Source organism: Megascapheus bottae, chromosome 24 (genome assembly GCF_031878675.1).
Source record: "Megascapheus bottae isolate mThoBot1 chromosome 24, mThoBot2.hap1, whole genome shotgun sequence".
Classification (NCBI taxonomy): Eukaryota; Metazoa; Chordata; class Mammalia; order Rodentia; family Geomyidae; genus Megascapheus; species Megascapheus bottae.
Genome location: NC_143532.1, coordinates 22,182,098 through 22,206,248, shown reverse-complemented (window position 1 = coordinate 22,206,248; position 24,151 = coordinate 22,182,098). Strand labels below are relative to the sequence as shown.

Here is a 24,151-nt window from a genome sequence, read left to right as displayed (position 1 = left end):
CTAGCACTCTACAACTTGAGCCATAGCACCCCTTCCAGCTTATTCTGTTTATGTGGTACTGATGAATCAAACTCAGAACTTCATGTATGGTAGGCAAGCACTCTACCACTAACCTACATTCCTAACCCTAGATTTATACTTTAAAGATTCTAATTTAATTGTATCACCTCCCTGTTTAATGACTTTAATGAGTGCATTGTACATATAATGGTGTTTTCTCTTGCTCTAACAAGTCACTTAGCTCTAACCTCACTGTGTTCCAGAATCACTGACACTCAAAACCTCCAGGCTAGTTCTTCCTCAGGTCCTTTGTTGTTTCTACCAGGAACATTCCTTCTCCAGATGTATACTCAAATCTAAAATGATACCTGCTCAGGGTGCTTTTACTAACTACCGAGCTTCAACCACTCGTCTCCCTTCATCACTAGATTCTGTTTTCATAAAATCATCAGTGTAGAGGAGAATGAGGCTATGGTGGTAGACTGAGTTTCAATCTTGATCTGTCTTATTATTGACTGTGTGATTGTATTAGACACTATAGTCTTCTTTTGTATAAAGTAGTGTTATATCCTTCCAGTGACAGAATTAAATAAATGTTTATAAACTCTTTTAGTACTTTCTGACATATTGTATATGACTATGATTTATTAGCTAGTATATTATTGTAATTAATATTAAAATCTATTTTGTATTTTATTGACTAGCTATTTTTCTTTCTCTTTGACTAGACTATCAGCTTCATGAGGAAAGGAACCCTATTTGTCCCATTCCATCTGTATCACTCAAATAGTTCTGAATCTTTGTTGATTATCAAAATAGGAAATATCATTATCTCTGTTTTACATATTTAGCAAGCAGGGGAAGAATGTGTCTTACCCAAAGTTACACTGCTTCTAAATAGTAGCAGCCCAGAGGTTTAGACAATGGATTCCACAGGCCAGGTGTTTCCCATTATTCTTGTCCATTATACTTCCCAGTGTAAGAATGGAGATTTTTTTCATGTAAGACTGCCATATTTGATTGATGATCTGTGCCTATCTTTTTATAAAAATTCCAACATGGCTCATAAGATGGAAATAGCCATATTTGTTAGCATAAGACTTCAAGACCAAGGGTTAGACCAAGAGTTAGGCCAAGAGATGAGTTAGGAGAGTGAGATCTGGACACATCCACCTAGTTAAAAGGGTAGATTAAAAGTTAGGACTTTCACCATTGGCATAGTTAAGCTTATGACCTTGGGTAGGGATACCTGAAGAGCGTCATGTGCTTTGACTTGGGACTGAACCCCTGATGTCATGTGCTTTGTGCACTTATTATTCTGTTGTCTTAACAATGGGGGAAGCAGAAGTAGAGAACCAGAGAACCTGAGCCATTGGTTCCTTCAACTATTGGAAGACTGTTGGCATGAATCTGCCTTGTGACCGACAGTATATGATTCTGGTTCATGATCCATGGATGCTTCAGTAGCTCTGTTTTTTTTTTGTTGTTGTTTTTTACTTTTGTGGAATGGGTGGGAAGAATAAAAGCTTGGTAAGGCTAGCAGATCAAGATTCAAATTTCTGCTGTGTAATTTTATTTTTATTTATTTTTATCTTTTATTTTATTTTTGCCATTCTGGGGTGGAATCCATAGTCTTGTATGTGCCAAGCAAGCACCAATCTAACAATCCCAATTTCTTTTCATAGCTTTTCTTGTCTGTGTCTTTGCACACTACTAACCTTGTCTAAACTCTGCTTGTTTATATAGTGAGGACTCCAAGCAAGAACCAATCTAATACCCCCAATTTCTTTCCATACCATTACTGATCTGTGTCTTTGCATACTACTAACTTTGTTTAAACTCTGCTTGTTTATATAGTGAGGGTTCATATGACAGTGAAAAGAGAAAACTTGTGTGAAATATTTTGTGTAATGTTCCCAGCTTGAGCCTTTCAATAGTATGATGAAAGCTGTGGACCCTCTTCCCAGAAAAGTGCTCATGTACTCACACTTCACATTTACTTTCTTGGTTAGTGATATCTCTGAAACCCACTTTAAGAATTTCTGTCAGACGATGGTCTTTATGGGAGAAAGCTGATTTTTTTTTCTTTTTTAGAGAATCAAGGCTGGTATTTGGCATTCTACAGTTTCTTACTAATGTTGATTGAATGAGAGAATTTAATTTCTTGATCCTTACATGACTTTGAACTTCACATTTCATTTCCTATGTACTAGGACCTATATCACTGCCAGCTTCATAAACTAGTCTGGATGTGTCTTTTGCCATAGATCTGAACATATGGTTTGGCCTTAGGTAAATTGTAGAGAACTCATGTGATGCTTGAAAAATACCTTCAGTTTAGAACAAAGTGTAAATGTCATATTGAGGACTAACACTGTTAAGCTCGAGTTTAGGAAGCCTTGTCCCAAAAGAACATCAGAGACAGTCACCAGTATAAAAGCAAGGGAATCTTTATTGCAAGCTCGAGCTTGGGTCTCCCACGTACACGGCTACAACGGGTGATGCTGAGAGGCCTCTAGCTCAGGGGTACAGCAACTTTTATACATTCTTTTTGGGGAGACAGGGGCTAAGCACACATCATTATACCTTGTAACAAATCATCACACACCACGGGAAATTCATAAAACAACTCTATAGTATGATTGGCATGCTACCAAGTGGGAAAGAATCAGAAACAAATTATTGGTGAGGTTTGAGGGTTGAAGTACTTTGAACTGGTTGGGTGACTGGATCACTAAGGTGACTCAAGGGGGTGCAGGCTAAACTTCAGGGTTTCTGGTCTAGATAGTGATTACCAGACTCCAGGAGGGGCTGTTCTGGTATTATAGATACTGACATCTTAGACGCTATCTGTGGTTCCTGGAGTTGCTTCTCACTGGGCATTTCCTGGTATCAGGGCAGAAAGTGGGTGAAGGGTCACAGCACAACATAGGGCCTCAGCAATAAGGCAGTGAAGCGGGTTACAGAAGCAGATAGTTAGTGACTACAAAATGGTGGTTACAATTTTTAACCTTTCAAAGTATTTGGGCATTCTAAATTGGACATGGACATCCCAGTGAATCTTGCCAGTTCATCTTTTCTAGAACAGAAGATCTTAGATCTAGAAAATCTTAGAGGCTATTTAGTCTCATTGATCTAGAGTGACCAAATAATGTGGCCAGTGTCTCTCAACTGGAATAATGACAAAGCTCAGGGTCTGTAATTCTTACTCCCCCCCCTTTTTTTTTCTTTTGGCCAGTCGTGGGCTTGAGCTCAGGGCCTGAGCACTGTCCTTGGACTTTCTCAAGGGTAGAGCTCTACCACTTGAGTCTCAGAACCATTTCCGGCTTTTTTCTATATATGTGGTACCGAGGAATTGAACCCGGGTCTTCGTGCATGCTAGGCAAGCATTCTACCACTAGGCCAAACTCCCGGCCCTATAATGCTTACTCTTATCCCCTATCAGATTAGTATTTTTTACCTCTTCTTAGTCAATATCTTTCATTGACATCAGTGTGGCATAAAAGCCTTCTAGATAAAATGTAGCATTTTTTATGCTGAATAACACTCATTACTGGCTGCAATTGGCTTATTTATGAATATTTATCCCTAGCTTTCTCTATCCTTACAAAACATAATTTGCATAAGGACAGGACTCTTTTGTCTTATTTAACTCAGTCTTTAGAGCTTTATACGTCATAGGTGTCATACATTTTGGTTGAGAATTAGGTAGGTGGAGTTACCTTTGCAGTAATAACATCAGGAGACCTGGGATTTCTCTCATCTTTATCAGTAACTTAATAGAGATTCATTGAATCTTCTGCATCTCAGACACTGTTACAGGCATAGAAACAAAAGATATAGGGTGCTTAGACTCAGGGATCTAAAGTCTAAATACAAATATAGCAAATTAAGAGGATGAAATTTAATCTTCAGGTTTTTCAATTAAATTTAATTTGAATGCATACTCCTATACTTTCTAAGACTTACCTGCTTGCTATGTTCATTTAAATGCCTGATTTCTTATGACATTTGTGTTCAAATAGTAAGTTCAGTAGGTCAGTGATTTCTACATCTGATTGATTGTCACTTTACTGGGAGACTTTATAAATGATACATATAGAAGCAATCTAGACTCTTCTCCTGGACATTTTGAGTTAGTGGGACTAGGGTGCTCTCAGAAGGTGTACCCTGGTCCCACCTTTTTTCTAAGGTGTTCTTGCAAAAAACTCAGTAGGCTGTTGCAGTGAGCCAGCCGCCTCAAGTTAGATAACACTGCTCTGATAGGTAAATTCTACATGTAAGTTCTTGATCTTATGACCTGAACCTGGTATTCTATATGAATAACTTCTCAGAGATTCTGTGTACATTTCGTTCATGATTCTATTCTAGGAGGCTCTGCAGAGTCAAATAGCCTGTTTGCCTGTATAACACACTGAAAACTCTCTGAAATTGTATAGGTAAATGAATCTAAATATCAAACTAATAATACCTACATTGGTAATGATCCACTGTGATCTCCTGTAATGGGTTAGCACTTTTTATAGATTTCAATATATAAATCAGCTCTGAATTGGTTACATGGTACCTTTTTTTTTTGCCAGTCCTGGGGCTTGAACTCATGGCCCGAGCAGTATCCTTGGGCTTTTTCCTCAAGGCTAGTGCCCTGCCACTTGAGCCACAGCACCACTTCCAGCTTTTCTGTGTATGTGGTACCGAGGAATCGAACCTGTGTCTTAGTGTATGCTAGGCAAGCACTCTACCTCTAGGCCAAACTCTCAGCCCCACATGGTACCTTTTAAGATAATACTTTTCTGTGTATGCAACAAGAGATGGATTGTGCTTCTCCAGGATTTTTATTTCTTGTGTTGGAAAGATAGTAGTCATATATTAGCAGACCTTCAAATAGGTGAGCTGACAAGGTGTTGGCAGGGGTAGGCTACTCTGGGTGAAATTCAGGGGATCCTACTAGCAAAAAGAAGACTAGTCTTAAGTGATTTCATATTTGGGCTTTCCTTCCTATAATTGCTGAAGTGCTAAATTAAGTATGACAAATCTAACAGGTAATTGCCCGGAATGTTTCATTACTAGTCATTGAATAGATAAATGATGCTAATGTTAGAACTAAGCAAAAAAATAGATTGTTTTAGAGTTAGAATTCACATATTGTAGATGTATTTATATATAGCCAAATCTTTTCAATGTTTCCATTAACTTCATTCACTTTTTCATTGGTGGAATAGTATAGGGATTTACAGAGGAGCTGAAAGTAGGGAGGGATTGTGATTTAGGAAAAATGATGAAAGAGGTTAGGATTGGGAAGCAAAGTTGTTTTCTTTATAAGGTGGTATTAAATGATTTTGGACAACATTCAGCACTAAATAATTGTATCACAGCTGTGCTTTTGATATTATCCTACCTTGAATATAACCTATAATTGTGAGACCAGTCTTAGTAGATTTCATTTATTAGGAACTTGATTGGTTTAATGAAAATAGTTTTAGAAGTCATATTGAAGCACAGTAAAACCTGAGATCACATCATTGTCGGGAGACTTGAGCATTAGTACATGTGAGAGGGGTTTTGTGCCTCCTCGGTTCACTGCTGAATCTCATTAACTAGAAAGATGCCTTGACCAAAATAGACAGAAAATAATTGAGTGAGAGAAGAAAGGAAGATACACTTGTCTCAGCATTCATGAAGCTTACATTCTACTGGGAGAGACAGACAAATAGTAAGGACAGGTCAATAAACATGCCTATGACAGTTTGTCAGTAGGTTGAGGGTGCTGTTTTTGTTAGGATGGTTTGGGAATGAATAGATAAGAACACAAAAGTTGTGCAAAGCTTAGGGAAAATGATTATTTGAGGAACAGAAAGAAGGCCTGCTTGACTTGAGACTGGTGAATGAGAAGGAGGCTTGCCATAATTAGGAAAGATAGTCATGACAAAGAGTGTAGATTTTACTCTATGTGCAGAGGGAGCTCATTAAGAAGGAAATAGTGTATAAGCCAGGGAGTGGCATGATTCCATTTGCTTTTCTTAAAAAGAGACACTCTGATTTCTATGGAGATTGGACGGTAGGCAGGGGACAAGAGGAAGCTTTGGAATGTTGTAGGGGAGGGTAAAGGTCACTTACTTCAGGAGGATAACTGTGGAAATGAGAAATGGATAGGTTTGGAATGTATTTTGAAGCAGAGAAAATAGTTTCATGGTCTCAGACTTGCATGACAAAGTTGACATACTAGAGAGTACATAAACATACGTGTACACACACAATTTTTATATTATTCTGACCATATGTGAGAAAAGTACTCTCTGAATTACGGGGATTACTAGTTACTATGGGTGGAGAAATTCAAGCCATGTGTGGTGCTTAGAGGAGCAGCACACTGATATGGTTCTGTTGTTCCAAGCATTTTTGACATATATTCAAAGATAGAATGGTAACACATACTATGTGTAGGGTTTGGCAGATCAGATAGAGCATACTGAAAATAAAATCAGAAAATTTAACTGTGCTTCTTGAATGAAACATGATTCAGAAAAAATTCTCAGATATAGTCTTTAAGATCATTTGCCTTCATGTAAACAAAAACATCAGTTATACATTTGGAATGTCTAAATTACTATTCTGGATTCCTTGTGGCTATCTTGAATTCCTTGATTCATTTGGATAGTCTGTTACTTTGATGTAATGAAGTGGAAAAATGTAAAAACAAACTGAAGTGATAATAGGTAGTACTATCAAGTTATTAGCTTAAGACTGTTATATAGAGAGGCTAAATGTGACCTGCTCACTGGTCCTTTAAAACGTTCATTCTTGTTAACAATCCCATACCTTCATTTGCTAGGGCAGCAGCATTTACATTCCATCTTGGATGTCCCAGTTGAGGGAGCTTGCTGTCTACATTATCACCTTATAGGTGAAAATTGTTCTAAATGTTATTGCAAGAGGACACTGGGTTCATCTTACTGGAAAATTAAACTTGTTGAATTACTTTGATTTTAGTAATCCTAAAAATGAACTTGAAAGGGACTCTTCTTTCACATAGATGTTACCTTCTATCGCTCAGGTTATAGATAAAGAAATAGATTTTCCTGACTTTGAATAGTAAATGTAAATATACCTCTTGGTTCAGGTTAAACTAGCTAACTGGAATAAAAAAATTTGGGGGGAGGGGGTATGTATGTGGTAGTTTCCAGAATTGTCACCAATGGCATAAAACTTAACACTGATTTTTTAAAAACTCTCATACAGTTGTAGCAAATAAAATTTAAGACTAAGCCTGATGTGGTAGTACATGCTTTTCAACCCAGTACTCTGGAAGTAAGCTGAAAAATTAGCAAGTTCGATGCCATCTTAGGCTACATAGTTTTAGACCAACCTAGACCGTATATCAACACCTTACCTCAAATAAACTAAACACCAAACAAATAGAGTCCAAAGAGGACCTGGGGGGGGGGGCCTGTGGAGGGAAGAGAGAGAGAGAGAAAGAGAGAGGGAGGGAGGGAGGAGAGGGAGGGAGGGAGGGAGAGAGAGAGAGAGAGGCAGAGAGAGAGGCAGAGAGACAGAGAGAGAGAGAGACAGAGAGAGAGACAGAGAGAGAGAGAGAGAGAGAGAGAGAGAGAGAGAGAGAGAGAGAGAGAGAGAGAGAGAGAGAGAGATTGAATAGAAGGGAAACCAACACTGCAATGTTGACAAGTAAGTTTTTTTTAAACAGAGTTTTCAAGTATTTACCCTCAATTTAATTTTCTCTGCAAGTCTGGCATGTTTAATGAGTCATTTGATTTTAAGATTGTATAGTATATCCTTAGACTAGGTGAATCAAATGAAGTTGTAAGTTAATCAAGTAATAAGCTCAAGAGAAGGCAAAAGAGTATAGACTCGATAGGACTCATGGAGGTCTAGACCAGTCATTGATTCTGAATTATTTCATTACTGCTGGTTTATGGAAAAACAAACCCAGAGATGAGTGCTCCAAATCCTCATGATTGGTTTACTCTATGGCTTGGTTTACTCTAAGCTGGTCCCTTATCTTCTGTCCTTATCATATTTCCCTCTTCCACTTAACATGACTGTGCGTAATTCAAAAATGCCATGTTTTGTTCTTTGGAGTTTGTGTAATGCCTGGTGGGAATACCAGTGAGAAACCACAAAATAAACTGCAATGTTCTTTCAACATGTATAAATTATTTGTCCTACAGGAGTGACAAGTACAGATTTCTGGGAGTAGGAAATAATGCAGTAGATCTTCAGAGTCACATCTTACCTAAAACTCATAAATTCTTCTTCATTGCCCTTTTTCTACTCTTTTTTTTTTTTCCCTCTTTTCTCTCTCTCTCTTTTTTTTTTTTTTTTTTTTTTTTGCCAGTCCTGGGCTTGAGCTCAGGGCCTGAGCACTGTCCTTGGACTTTCTCAAGGCTAGAACTCTACCACTTGAGCCTCAGCACCACTTCCGGCTTTTTTCTATGTATGTGGTACCGAAGAATCGAACCCGGGTCTTCATGCATGCTAGGCAAGCACTTTAACCACTAGGCCAAACTCCTGGCCCCAACCCTTTTTCTACTCTTAACTGCCTTTCCCATCTGTGGTTATGTACTATTTTGCATTTGATATAAACAGTATTATATGACCTCAGGTTCAACCTCATCTTCCTAACATGTCTTTTGGACAATAGTTTCAGTAGTGACATTTCTTCCTTTTACTTCTACCTGTATTGTGCTTCTTTGGTCACCAGAAGGGCAGTTACTTTGAAGCAGCCTCCTGGATATAGAAGATTTTGACCATATTTCCTTATCACAGTATATTTTCTCATTCAAGCATATTGTTCAAATAGTAGTCAAAGTTTTATTTGCATGAGTTAATCACATGACAAATTTCACTGTGAAAATTAAACATTTTCATTTAAGATTATAGAACATTTGTAAAGCTGAAGTGTATCACAAAGGGGTAGCTTACAATCTGTTATAGCTGTGTATGTTAAAATTATTTATGATTACCTGTCTGAATAGGTTCTCTGAAACAAGGTTTTCATGAACCAAATTTAAGGCCTGGGTTAAATTTTATGGATGAGAAAGATACCTTGGATGGAAATGGAGCAACTGGCACAGGCTCATGTGTAACTAGCAGGCAGAGCTGTAATGAACTGCAACCTGAGCTCAGATCTACGAAATATTCAGAAAATCCAAGCAAAAGCAATTTTTCCTCTCATGAACTAGGTTGTTCTCCCAAAGCAACAAGTGCTACTTGTCTTTTCAGAATGCTGTTCTGTAGCTTAGCTAGCTGTTAGACTCTTAGTGGTTTAGACTTCACATGACTGAGATTCATAGGACTGCCTAGATAAACTTGACAGTTCTCTTGGAATTTGATGAAAATTTCTTCCTTGAAGTTAGTTCATTTCTGATTAGGCAACTGTGAACCTTTTTTCTACTTTCATTCCCTGGTACTAAAAAAATGATACCTGGTTGCTCTGTTTGAGAACAGTATGTGGCCTCAGACCCTTAAGAGTATATCTGGTTTAGAAATCATATCAAGTGCTTAGGAGGGTTTTTGGAATTTTTTTCCCTGGGCTTTCTCAACTTTTTGATGTCTTAAAAATTATTTTCCTTTCTGTCCTTCAAATATAGTGTTTGTAATGCTTTTTAAGAAATTGTGGCGGCGGACTCTGGGAGTAGAAACCAGCTCGAGCAAGTCACCTCCTCCCGCTGCAGTGGTCGCCGGTGTCCTTCCGGCCATCTGTGTCGCCTTGCACTGCTGCAGCAGCCGCAGCACGATGACAACTGTGTTCCTCGTCCTCCTGTCCTTGTTGGTGGCAGGTGTTTGGGGAAATGAGTTTAGTATATTACGATCACCAGGGTCTGTTGTTTTCCGAAATGGAAATTGGCCTATATCAGCAGAGCGAATCCCAGATGTTGCTGCATTGTCCATGGGCTTCACTGTGAAAGAAAACCTTTCTTGGCCAGGACTTGCAGTGGGTAACCTATTCCGCAGGCCCCAAGCTACCATTATGGTAATGGTTAAAGGAATAGACAAACTGGCCTTCCCCACAGCAAGTGTCATCTCTTACCCCTTGGAAAATGCAGTTCCTTTTAGTCTTGACAGTGTTGCAAATTCTATTCACTCTTTATTCACTGAAGAAACTCCTGTAGTGCTGCAATTGGCTCCCAGTGAGGAAAGAGTATATTTGGTGGGGAAGGCTAACTCAGTGTTTGAAGACCTTTCAGTCACGTTACAGCAACTCCGGAATCACCTGTTTCAAGAAAACTCCATTCTCAATTCCCTTCCTCTCAGTTCTCTAAGTAGGAATGATGACGTTGACCTGCTTTTTCTTTCTGAGCTGCAAGTGCTTCATGAGGTCTCAAGTTTGTTATCTCATCACAAGTACCTAGCTGAGGATCATTCTCCTGATTTGTATTCACTGGAGCTAGCAGGTTTGGATGAAATTGAGAAACATTATGGCAAAGACTCGGAACAATTCAGAGATGCTTCTAAGATCCTCGTTGATGTTCTACAAAAGTTTGCAGATGACATGTACAGTCTTTATGGAGGGAATGCGGTGGTAGAGTTAGTGACTGTCAAGTCCTTTGACACGTACCTGGTGAGGAAGACGAGGACTATCCTTGAGGCAAAATCAGAGAAGCAAATAACTCCCTATAACCTGGCATACAAGTATAGTTTTGAGTATTCAGTGGTTTTCAACCTAGTACTTTGGATGATGATTGCCTTGATCCTGGCTGTCCTCATCGTCTCCTACAACATTTGGAACATGAACCCTGGATATGATAGCATCATATATAGGATGACAAACCAGAAGATCCGAATGGACTGAACTTTCCTTATGGCACATTTACACAAGGGGTTTGGAAATTGGTCATATTCTTAAGATACATCTTGTAGTATGAATTAAAGTGTAGATAACATTCTTAAATTTATCGAAGTGAAAAAAAAACAACAAATTTTGTTCTCTATTTTGTGTGTTTTTTTTTTAAAGCCTGATTATAGTATTACTGGGAGCTGAATTCTGTGATAGAGTCTATATTATGCTTGAATGTTCTGATATAGACATTTAATAATGTAATCTCTATTCTATTTAATAAATGTGGAAAATGCACTGAAAGAAATGTAAAACACTTACAATAAATACACTTGTGTAATTTATGTTGGGAAATGTACTGAATTTATTAGAGAACGTAGGAATGCTTAATTTTCTCATGTAGGGTAGATGGACCATTTTTGAATGTCCTAGTTTGATGTTATTATCTCTAAGATAAGACAAAGTTTTTTTTTAATTTTAAGGTTTTTAAGTTAGAGCAGCCCTAAAATGCTGGATATGCTCATACAATTGCTTAATTTTAGAACTGACAAGATAGCTGTTTTTTTTTTAACTGTTTCTGAAAGTTTGGTGATCTGTATATTCTAATAAAGGTATTAGAAGTACTAATCTGGGCCAAATGTTGGTGGCTCACGCCTGTAATCTTAGCTACTGAGGAGGCTGAAAGCTAAGGATTGGGTTTAAAGACAGCAAAGGCAGAAAAGTCTGAGACTCTTATATCTAGTATACCAGCACCGAGTTGAAAGTGGAGATGTGGCTTAAGGGGTAGAACATTAGCTTTGAACTTAAAAGCTAAGTATGAGTACAAGGCCTTGAGTTCAAGCCCCAGTATTATCACAAAAATAAGTAAAAATAAAAGTCAGTACTATGTTGATTGAAGAAGAGACTAAATTAGATTATATGAAGCCAGATATTAGGGGACATCTTAATGTATGAATATAAAATATTGTGATTTCAGTAACTTTCCCCATGTAAAGGTACTGTGGTTTTGTGTCTTCTATAAAATATTAAAGGTAATGATTTATATTTTTCATGTGAAAGTGGACCAGTGAGTCAAAGAGTAAAAAGCTAATGATTCAAAAAATAGTGGCAAAACACAATATGATTTACCATCTTAACCATTTAATAACAAGTGTTCTGGGTAGTGCTGTTACATATATTCTTACTGTTAGGTAACCATCACTACTGCCTATCTCCAGAACACTTATATTATTGTATACTGAACCTATATAGCTACCATACAGTATCTCCCTATGTCTGCCTTTCCAAAGTCCTGTTTAAATTGGACTAGTCTAGGTAACTTTTATAAGCAGAATCACATAATATTTGTTCTTTGCTGACTGACTTCTTTCACTTAACACAGTCTTTTCAAAATTTATTCATTTTATAGCATGCATACACATATTCTTCCTTTTAAACACTGAGTACTATTCCATGATATGTTTATATTATATTTTATTTATTCAGCTATTATTAGACAGTTGAAATGCTTTTACCTTTGGCTTATTGTGAATAATTCTGCTATGAAGATGGATGTACACTTAAGTTCTTATTTTTACTTCTTTTGGGAATAAACTCAGATGTAGAAATACCAGTTCATGGTTATTCTGTTTTTAAGTTTGTTTGTTTTTGAGAAACAGCCCAAGTGTTTTCCATAGGGGCTGCACCATTTTACATTCTTAAGAACCATGTATAGTGATTTTAGTCTCTCCACATTCCTGCCAATAGTTGTTATTTTCTGCTTCATTTTGTTTCTGATAGTGGTCATAGGGAGGTATAAAATGGTATCTGGTTTTGCATGGCAAACATCTACTAACTTTTCTGGTCTCAGATGTTACTTTCAGGGGAGAGCCTTCTGTAAGCATGTCTATTCCACACTTTCAGTTAGGTACTGTGGTTCCACAATTGATTTCTGTGTCATAGAACTTCCTATGTTTGATTGTAATTTGATTGTTTAACTGACAGCTCTACAATATGTTGTATTCCATAAAGGCAGAGGTCATGTCTGTCTTGACCACTATTGTCTCTTTAGAGTGTTCATCAGTTACAACAGTGTCTAGAATGGATATATCCATGTTTAGATAGACATTCCCATCTCATACTATGATAGGCAGCCTGGACTTTGTAGATAGGACTTACAAATTGAGCTCTGACATTTAGTAGCTTTCTAATCTTGAATCAAGATTATATCTAAATCTGGATATTTGCTTCTTTAAAATGAGGAGATCTTCCTCAGCTTCATAAGGGTTTTGGTAAAGATGAAAAGAGTTAGGATGGATAAAACTGCCTTCTTCAGTTAGTAAATATGGGCAAAATGAGGGAGAAAGGAAGTAGAATTCTAAAATTTATAGTCATTCTGATGATGACATTAACGTAGGATTGGAAATAGGCAAAACAGATTTAAGAAAATCAGGCAAGAAAAACATTGGCTTTGACATTGTTCTTGAATCCCAGGTGCAGGTGGGACTTTCTAAGATGTGACATTGAAGACAAATTTTTTTTTTCCAGTCTTGGGGCTTGAACTCAGGGCCCAGACACTGTCCTTGCTGTCCTTGGCCACTTTTTGCTCAAGGCTAGCACTCTGCCACTTGAGACACAGTACCGCTTCGGGTGTTTTCTGTGTATGTGGTTCCAGAGAATCGAACATTGCTACTATGCCAGGCTCCTGGCCCCTAGAGACAGTTTTAAATGTAGGTTTGGGCCAAAGTTATCCATAATGAAGTCATTTGGAGAAAATGAGATTGCCTAAAGGAAGAATACTTTATAGAGTGAAAGGGGTGAGAAAGATAGACAATATTTGCTATAAGAACAGAAGAGAAAAAAGCTTGAAACAGAGAAAAAGAGATTCTAGGGTGACCTAATAAAAGGGAAGGAACGGTACAAAACCAAAGAAAATAGAGATGCTAGTAATTGTGGCTGTTGCCTCAATAATGATTCAAAGGATGGTGCTATTTTAGTAAGTACAGTTGACCACTGACCTTGGCAAAATTATTTTAGTACAGTGGCAGTAGTTGAAGCCAGACATTGTGGGACTAGGACTAAAGACATAGTGGAATTCTAAGCATTTATCTTAGATTACTCCTCAGGCCGTTTGGTTCAGAAAGAAAAATTGCACGTGGAAGTTAAATAATTTGTTCATGGCCACATAGCAGTTCAAAACCTGCCTCTGCCACTTCATAGCTAAGACTTGGTTCTGGAGCCTGTGCAGTTAACATTATAGGCCCTACTCTTCCACCCTTTTTCCTCTTGTGGTTGAGAGCTATGTAAATATCTCTATACTTTCTATTAAGAACTGAATCATTCACTCAGAAGAAAATCTGGTGCTGTTATTGTTATATCTCAGATGGGAATTTGTATTAATAGTAAAATTAAGTTGCCCATGTGATGCTTAAGTTAGGTTGCAAGCCTTGGCATATTTGCAGAAGAATAACTTTATTAAAATTATTATTCATTTTTTATCAGACAATCCAGCAATAGAAGTTTTTCATTAATGGTATAATTGGAAGAGGAAATTTGAGAAAATTAAATGTATAAATTGAAATCAGTTGAAATACATACTGATGAAATTGTAAGAGTTCTTTGCCATGCTTCAGTCAGGCAATGGTGAAAATAAGGGGTGTATATTAACTTTCTGGAATTCTGGGAGTAGACACATGAAAACAAAAAGAAATATCTATCTTTAAAGTAGTTATTAAAGTAGTTAAGTAATTTATTTTTCTTTAATTTCTCATCCTTGCTAGAAGAAACTGATAGTTGATACAGCTGTGTCAGCAGCTAAGGGATTTTTTTTTTTGGGGGGGGTTGTGTTAAGTAAGATATCCTGTCTTGTATAATTCACTTGTAGCCATGCAACAGGAGATATTTAATGTCTGATTATGCCGCACTTGCTGTGGAAACAGCTGAGAGCCTACAAGGGACAGTTAGAGACAAAGGGTTATTAAATGGACGGTCACTGAGGTCACTTACTGATGGCTTTATTGCAGCCTCCTGTGCATCTGTTTTCCCATGGCAGGTTGTTTGATCATGCTTTAATAGCTAAAGCTTTGTAAAATTACAAAGAAATCAGAAATCCTATGGATCTCAAGTATGGTTATTTACAGTTGGACTGTTGGCAAGAAAAGACGAAGTTTTATCATACTAATGCTAAGCTGAGTAAGACACCTGGTGAAATAGAGAAATCTCTGCTCTCTGACCTTTGAGTGCACTCCCAAGGCATAATATTTCAAGGTGGAAAGTACCCTTAAATATGACAGAGAACTTGGCTTTGCATTTCAGCAGGTATGGCCAGTAGGGGAAGGGTTTCTCTTAGAAGTGTAAAAGGTCGTATTGTTGGATCTAGAATGTAGTCAGAATGGCATGAGGAGTTTTAATTAATTGTTATCTTTCTTTTATGGTTTGGAATGATACTGCCTTTGGTGTCCACTTACAAAATCATAGACAGTATTTGATTGTGACGAAGAATGTTGGATAAGTAATATCTTTGTTTTTCAGTAAAATTACTTCGGAGCTGGCTCCAGGAACTCATGCTCATAAGGCTTTCACAGTGAACTATGTCTAAAGATGTTAGAATTGTTCTGAGTCATTGGCAAGTAGGAAAGTATTTACTATAATATTTCAATTTTGTTTTGGTATTAATGGCATGTTGTTCTGGTATATAACCTTATCCCAAAGTTATAGTAGTTTCTTTTCTGTTTGTGGTGGATATGTGCCAGTCCTTGGGCTTGAACTCAGGGCCTGGGTGCTGTTACTGAACTTTTGGCCACAAGGCTAGCACTCTACCATTTGAGCAACAACTGTATTTCTTTTTTGGGGGTGGTTAATGAGAGAAAAGAGTCTCAAGGACTTTCCTGCTCAGGCTGGCTTCAAACTGTGGTCCTCAGATCTCAGCTTTCTGAGTAGCCATGATTAGAAGCATGAGCCACCAGTGCCTGGCATTACACTCTTAAAATTGATGATTCAGGGTGGAAACTTCAAAGCTAAGTCAGTTGGCTAAATAGCTTTGATATTCAAGTTATCTGAACAGCTTAAGTATATTATTTTGAATTTTTAGTTTTTATCTTTTAAAACTTCCTTTGAAAGAAAGCTCGAGATAAGAAATTGTACAGCTAACCTGTGCTTGGAAAAGTGCTACAGTGAAAGATACTGTCTTAAAACATTTTAAAATGTCAGAGGAAGTGGAGGTATTGTTCAAGTAGGTCGCCAGCCTTGAGTAAAAAAGCCAAGTGAGCATGAGGCCTGTGCAGGGTTTAAGACTCAAAACCTGTGCTAGTTCTTGTGCAAAGACATATGCACGCATGCATGCATGCGCGCGTGCACGCGCGCGCACACACACACACACACACACAAACACACATAACCAAACTAACAAAAAATGAGATTGGAAAATGTAATAACAACTGATAGAAGCAAGGTGAGATCTGCCGATGATTCAGTTATTTTTTATTTTTATTTTTTTGCCAATCCTGAGGCTTGACCTCAGGTCCTAAGCACTGTCCTTTCTCAAGGCTAGAGCTCTACCACTTGAGTCACAGCACCACTTCTGGCTTTTTCTATGTATGTGGTATTGAGGAGTTGAACCTGGCTCTTCTTTCATGTTAGGCAAGCACTGTACCACTAGGCCATACTCCCTGCCCGATTCAGTTATTCTTTAGAAAGATGTTTGTGGCAAAAGGACAAATGAAAATTATACCCAATCAAATTGCATGAGATGTAGATTCCTTGTCTTTACATGACAGTAAAATAAAGGTTAGATTCTTAAATCAAGGATAGGAAAAATATTTACATTTTGACCTAGTAAATTAACTGGTAAAAACTCTTACTTTAAAGAAATTTCTGCTGGCCTGGCACCAGTAGCTCATGCCTGTAATCCTAGCTACTCAGGAGGTTGACATTTGAGAATCCCAGTTTGAAGCCAGCCCAAGGCTAAAAATTCCCCATGGGACTCTTACCTCCAATTAACTACCAGAAATAGTGCAATTGCAGAAAATGGTGCAGAACTAGCCTTGAGCAGAAAATATCAGGGACAGTGTCCAGTTCCTGAGTTCAAGCCTCCTGACAGACCCCTCTCCCCACCCCAAAAAATCTCTGCCTTGCCAAACTATTGCAATGTGTGTGTGTGCCCTCTGCTCTCTCTGCAACTGCAGAGACAAGACATTACCAAAAAAAAAATCATGGCTCGCTTCCAGACAAGATGTTGTGTACTGACTAGATAAATAAACCCAAAAGATGAACTGGACTAAAGTGGTGGTCCTACAAAAGCTGTGGATATGACAACAAAAAGTTGCAAGTTTACTCTCCAATAATTAAAAAGTCAGAAATGTTTACAATAAACAGAGTATATTAACTTGAAAGTTAAAGGAATCCTTGGAGGAAAGTAAGCACAAACTATCTGGAAAGGGGCTGCAAAGAAGGAGAGTTCTTGGAGGGTGGTTTTTATATTTGAGGCTCCTCCCATATTTTCTCTCTGGGCTTTGTACTTGACAGCTTGTGCATTCACTGCCCTGGCTCATTTACTTGGTTGAGCTGGCCCCCAGGGAATTATGGGAAGAAGTGTTTGAATAGGAAGAAGCATTTGAGCAGGAACACAAGGTGCTATGAGATAAAGAAACATCATGACAGAACACATGGTACCAGCCACATAGTAGGTCTGCCACAATTTATCCTTACTTAACAGTTCCATGTTCTCCCAAAATCGGGACTGAAAGTTTACCACCTGTGCTGGGCCCAGAACTAGACCCAGTACTTGAACATCACATTAGCTGAAATGAAAAATTTAAATGCCCCAAACTATGCAGAAATGGCATAGAAGATGACAAAAACCAGGTGCAAATTTTCAAAATGGTAACTACAGTAAATGAAATATTAAACTCCTCTGTCTCTGTCTCTCTGCCTGCCTGTCTGTCTCTCTCCCGCTCTCTTCCTCCTTCTCTCCCTCCCTCCCTCCCTCCCCAGTTGTGGTCTTGAACTCTTGGACTGGGCACTGTTCCTGAGCTCTTCAGCTCAAGGAACTCTATCACTTGAACCACAACACCGCTTCTGGTTTTTTGGTAGTTCATTGGAGATGAGTCTCCCGGACTTTAGTGCCCGGTCTGGCTTTGAATCTCGATCCTCAGATCTCAGCCTCCTAAGTAGCTAGGATTACAGGTGTGAGCCACCTGCACTCCCTGGTTTTTGTTTTTGAGATAGGATCTCAATATGTCATCTAGTCTGTCCTGCAATGTGAGATTCTCCTCCTGCATCAGTCTCTTGAGGGCTGGGATTACAAGCATGTAATTGATGACCTGAAAAGAGTGAAGAATATACTTACAATGTATGATGATATTAAAGATTAAAAATAATAATAAAAGGCACAATACTTGGAGTATAATTGGAGAGGTCTTAATTTATGTCTGATATGAATCCAGAAAAGAAGAATTGGAAGAGCTAAGAATTGAGAAATTTTCTTATTTATAGAATTATATAAATTGACAACCTAGGTTATCTTTTCAAACAAACCTTGATATGTTATGCTTTTCAAGAACTTTTTTGTGCAAGTTTTAGACCTGATTAGTATTAGGTTAATAATATCCCCTTATGAACCTGTAATTGTTGTGGGGATACTTTTTATTTTGTTTTTTTTTCTCATTTTTCTGGCTAGAATATTAAATTTTCTTTTAGGACTTGCTTTTAATTCAGTTGCTTCCTTAGTGACTGGAGTTATAGGCATGACCAACCATATCTGATCAAAAAGTATTATATTGTATATGTCCTTTTTATGTACGTCTTAAAGATCAATCAGATATTGAAAGATAAGTATTTTCTTGACTTTAGGATGAAGTGGAGTGTGATGGGAATGAATTTGTATTATCCTTGAGAAATGAGAATGAGTTGTAAATCTCTCATGACTAGCAATGCAATATTTTGACAGTACCTTAATAGCTCTAGGGAGGCCTGAGGTTTTTTTATATATTGTAAATTTATACAAATTTGTTGTATTAAAACTTAGATGAACTTTATAGCTTTCTGGTCATAGTTAATTGGTGCATTACACACACACACACACACACGCGCACACACACACACACATAAAAATAAACATATGGAGGTTGTTTATATATTTCTCTCAGGTCATCTAGACAAATTAATATCTGGATTTGTCGTGTAGGATTGATCTATGGTTCTAAAGCATAATTAGGTGGGGTTCATATAGATTTTTTAATAGATAATTTATAACTGGTACATAAAACTGTCTTTTTTCTAGACATAAATAAATAACAGAAGACGGTCACCAAAATGTATTAAGGTCTTTCTGTGTACTGGATAATGTTTATACATCTTTATATGGGCTGTTTAACCCCTCGTAGGGAGGTATAAAGTGACTCCCACAATATGGACTAGACTGTTACAAGGAATTTTGGAACTTACAGTTTAGCCCCTTGTCTTATGCTTTGATGTATGGAAGCCCTCCCCCATCCTGCCTAAAATCTACATAATTTGTAGTTTGTGAAATGCACTAATTCAAAAATTTTACCACTTCTGCACAAATATCTTTTGAATTACTGTTTTACAGATAAGGAAATGATTGAGAGAGATTGAGTGAGGCATGGTTCTACACTTAGGAAGTACTAGAATCTGTACTCATTCCTGCTTCCTAATCATGTTTTCCCTTTACTACTTCTTATTTCCCTGAGACTCAGACAGGGAACATCACCTTTGTGGACATAGTTGAAATTCTTGCTCCCCTCCTTTTTAAAAGATATAATGTATTATAATAGAAGATGTTTATTTTGACTTCTTTTGCCTTAGCTACCTCCTTTTGATCTTTCCACTATTAACAAGATGGGTCTTTCTGACCTAGTGGCACCTGTCTGCAAACCAAATCGGTCTTATAATTGTTTGAAAATGATATTGCATACTTAGTGAATGTTCACTGGCTTTTGTTTATGATTGTATTCGTGAGAGGACTCAGGTAGCAACATTACTGACTACTACATGGAAAATGAAAACTGGAAGAATGAGAGTTGTTGGCAGTAGGGTAAGAGGCTTGAAGAGACAGGAGTTGAATGAAAAGCATAGGCCCTCTGTGTTGCTGAGGCATAATCCAGTAATTTGTGTAATTAAGATGCTTCATCCTTACCTTCAGGCCTCAACTATTCATAGTCGTTGAAGAAAGTTTCTGCATCCTATTCTTAAGTTTTATGGTTGAAGAAAGTTTTTGCATCCTGTTCTTAAATTTTATGATTTTGCTTTGCATGTGCCGTAATAGGTCCTTGTGCCTGTTACTTGTAGGAGTGATGAAAATGGGCAGTAGTCCACATGCAATGGTCTTCAGGTTCCTCTTACCAGGCATCTCTTGATTGCTAGGTGGCATTTATGAGAAGCTTGATGTATTTAACATGGTTGTGCCAGCAAAGATGCGTGTAGGCAGCACAGTGTGCTGTAGGGCCCAGCTGTGTGGATTTATGCATGCATTAGGCTAAGGAGCAGTGGTTAGCTAAATCTGACAACCACTTGTGAGCTGCTCTACTTCCATACCAGAGAGCAGATCAGTGTGTTGTGTGTTTACCCTTTGGCTGGATTCAACACAGAGAATTTGTCAGAGCTGTGCTCATCTGTGACAGGCTCCCAAACACCGCATTTGCCAGTGGGTGGAACTATGTGCTTTCTAAAATGTTTGTGTATTGAATTCCATGTTAGGAATCAAGAGGTAAAGCCTTTGAATTGGCAATTAGTAATACATTGAGTTGACTATTTGTTTACATTGTCTAAAATAATATGAAATAAGTATTTTGAAGGGGTGTGCTCTGCTCTTAAGCACTTTTCAGTCACTTCCTATCTTTCCTCCTGACAGGTACCACCTTAATAGTCATTTGTCCTTTGTGTTTCTGCTTGTCAATGCAAGAACATGTGGAATCTTGGGGGTTTTTTTTGGCGGGGGGGTTGAGGTAGGGGTTGGATTGGGCTAATAGGCACTTTTATTTTTATAAAGGGATGCATATATTTTATTCTACATTTATTCTTTATAACAAACATTTCATTTGTACATACATATGCCTGATTCCATAAAAGGATATTTTTTTCTTGCAATATGAGATCATATATTGAAATTTAGGATAAAACATAGTTAGGCATACAAATGCATGTCTAAATCTATGATATAGACATAAAAGATACTGTGAGAACTTAGACACTGCTGTGTAAGGCATGGATATTAGGTAATAGAACTGATTCTAAAACTTTGGTTTATTTTGTTTTACTGCATGTTTTTGTTGCAAGCAAGTCTAGGGTACTTTTTTAGTGTTGACTATGTTGACTTCTAGTAGTTTCTCCTGTCTCCCTGATTATCTTTCTGTGTGTGTGTGTGTGTGTGTGTGTGTGTGTGTGTGTGTGTGTGTGTGTGTGTGTTGATACTGAGGCTTGAATTCTGGGCCTTGCTTTTTTAACTCTCAGCTTGTACTCTATCACTTGAGCCAGGCTTGCCAATCTTTTTTTGCTCCTCCTCTTCCAGGATTATGCTAGTTATTTGGAGAAAAAAGTCTCTTAAATTTGTCTACCCAACATGTCATTGAATCTCCACTCCTATGTTGGCCTCCTATGAAGCTAGAATTATAGGTATGATTCTTAAGTGCTAGCATCTAGGGAGCTTTTTAAAAGAGCTTCTTTGCTTCGATTTACTGTTGCCTTGAAATTTGTGTGGTTGTTGTGTCTTTCATTATCCCACTATCCCCTATGAACGGGCATTTGCACTGTTTTTAATCTTTTTGCTAAAATGAGATAATTCACAAATCATGAAATTCACCCTTGTATTAGCACAGTTGAGTATTTTTTTTATTTTAATTTTTTTATTGTAATTAGTAAAAGGGTTACATGATATTTGCCAGATAGAAGGTGCATTAATTCACATACATTGATACCCTTTCACATGTCTTGGTACCCATTTCCCTCCCCCCCCCACACCCCCCACCCGTCTTGGTTTGCCCCCCTTCCCTATCAAATTTCAAATATCCAAATACAAATAAGTTCAATATATCAGATAACAAAGTGAGATACTATAACAATATGAGATAACCAAGGGACAGCAAAGGAGATGAGAGACAACATAGTACATTAAGGACAACAATCATTCATTATATGGCTTTTGTTTCACTATCCTGGAGGTCCTTTCAATTAGCTTCACATTATATATCCTTATGTATCAAGATTTTGCTCTATTGCAAATCTCTGCTAGTAGAGCCCAAGGTTTCTACTGATTATGACGAATGAGGGAAACCATTGAGCCTAAGTTCCTTTGAGTCTGGCTTACTTCACTTAATATGATTTTTTCTAAGTCTTTCCATTTCCTAACAAATGGGGCGATGTCATTCTTTCTGACAGCAGCATAGAATTCCATTGTGTACAAATACCACAACTTGTTGATCCACTCATCAACTGAGGGACATCTAGGTTGGTTCCATATCTTTGCTATGGTGAATAGTGCTGCAATGAACATTGTTGTGCTAGTGGGTTTAGTATGTCCTTGTTACAGTTGAGTATTTTTAATGTTTCTAATCTTTTGTTCTGCAAATATGCACTTACCTGAACTATGGTAAAAATGTATTCGTTGGAAAAAAATCCTAAAAAAAATTATACTGAGTTGATAAAAGCAGTTGAAGTTGGAAAGGAATTGCCAGTCTCTATCCCACAGATATTTCACTTTATACTCTTGAAAACAAAGTCTAAGACAGTCTTTTAGTCTTGGTGCTTTTTTTTTTTTTTTTTTTGCCAGTCCTGGGCTTAAGCTGAGGACCTGAGCACTGTCCTTGGATTTTTCTCAAGGCTAGAGCTCTACCACTTGAGCCTCAGCACCACTTCTGGCTTTTTCTAAGTATGTGGTAACAAGGAATCGAATCCGGGTCTTCGTGCATGCTAGGCAAGCACTCTACCACTAGGCCAAACTCCCAGCCCATAGTCTTGGTGCTTTTACCTTTTTTTGTTTTTGCTTGGTTGTGGGGCTTGAAGTCATGGTCTAGTCACTGTCCCTGATCTTTTATGCTCAATGCTAGTGCTCTACCACTTTGAGCCACATTTCCACTTCTGTTTTCGGTGGTTAATTTGCAATAAGAGTCTCATAGACTTTCCTCCCCAGGCTGGCTTTTAATTGCGATCCTCATTAGTAGCTAGGATTTCAGCCACCAGTCCCTACTGTACCTATTTTTTTTGTTTTTTGTTTTCTTGTGTTAGTTCTGGAGGTTGTACTCAGGGCCTGGAGTCTGTCTCTGAGCTCTTTTACTCAGAACCAGAGCGCTATCACTTCAGTTACATCTTTACTTCCGGCTTTTGGGGCAGTTAACTGGAGATAAGAGTCCCAAGGACTTCTAACTGTGATCCTCAAATCTCAGTCTCCTAAATAGCAAGAATTATAGACATCTGCCAATGGCTCATAGCTAGAATTTTATTTTTTTTGACATAGTCGTTCAAGTTACATTTTTTTTTTCTATCAATACTGGAGTTTAAACTCAAGGTCTCACACTTGCTAGGCTGGTACTCTACTATTTAAGTCATGCTTCTAGCTCTGTTTTATTCTGATTGCTCTCTTCTTGCTTGAGCTCTCATGTAAACCCTGAGCCACCTATCTTAAGCTTATCTTTGTAGCCAGGATCACAGGTATCACACTGCCATATGTGATTTTCCTTCTTAGAGATAGAGTCTTTCAGAATTTTATGTCTAGGTTGGCCTGGAACCTCAGCTTGTGCAATCAAGGCCTTTCACATAGCTTGGGATGAAAAATACATGTCACTGTGCCATCTATGGGGTGAAAAGGAGGCTATAAAGTTTTCTAACCAGATTGTACTTTAACCATAATCCTCTGGGTCTCAGCCTCTGAAGTAGCCAGAATTATAGACTTGAGCTCAGATTACAATATTTTATACCTGTCAGTTACTCTGAGCCTCAGTTAAGCTGAAAAGTAGTATCTTTTTTATTTTTAAATAACTGAATCACTTGGCACAAGTGTTTTTGCCTACTCTGATACCTATAACTAGACCTATGGGACAAGTCTGTTGATACTTAATCTGACTTACATGGAGTATGTAGTTCGTTTGGGGAATCGACACCTTTATGCCCTGCATTATAAGCAGATTAGCTCTATCAATGAATTCTCACTAAGGAGACTTCGAATTGGTTTCTCTCTCTCTCCCTCTCTCCTCTCTCTCTCTCTCTCTCTCTCTCTCTCTCTCTCTCTCTCTCTCTCTCTCTCTCTCTCGCTCTTTGGTGGGTCATGGAGTTGAATTGGTTTTTGTAAGGTGGAGCTGATGAATTATTAAAAGCTTGAAAATTTTGATGGCATTTATTAATATTCTAGTGCTTTGTGTTTATAAAAAG

General features: G+C 37.9%; 1 protein-coding gene and 1 pseudogene across 2 annotated transcripts in view; both read left to right on the top strand.

The window, feature by feature from the left end:
* The window catches only part of LOC150047127 (renin receptor pseudogene), an 83,952-nt pseudogene extending 71,545 nt beyond the window's left edge, over positions 1–12,407 (top strand). The window contains exon 2 of the transcript XR_016539560.1: positions 9,609–12,407. The product of XR_016539560.1 is annotated as a renin receptor pseudogene (transcript). The remainder of the gene's footprint in view (positions 1–9,608) is intronic.
* Positions 1–24,151, top strand: part of Fto (FTO alpha-ketoglutarate dependent dioxygenase) — a 370,741-nt gene that overhangs the window by 71,552 nt on the left and 275,038 nt on the right. The window lies entirely within an intron of this gene.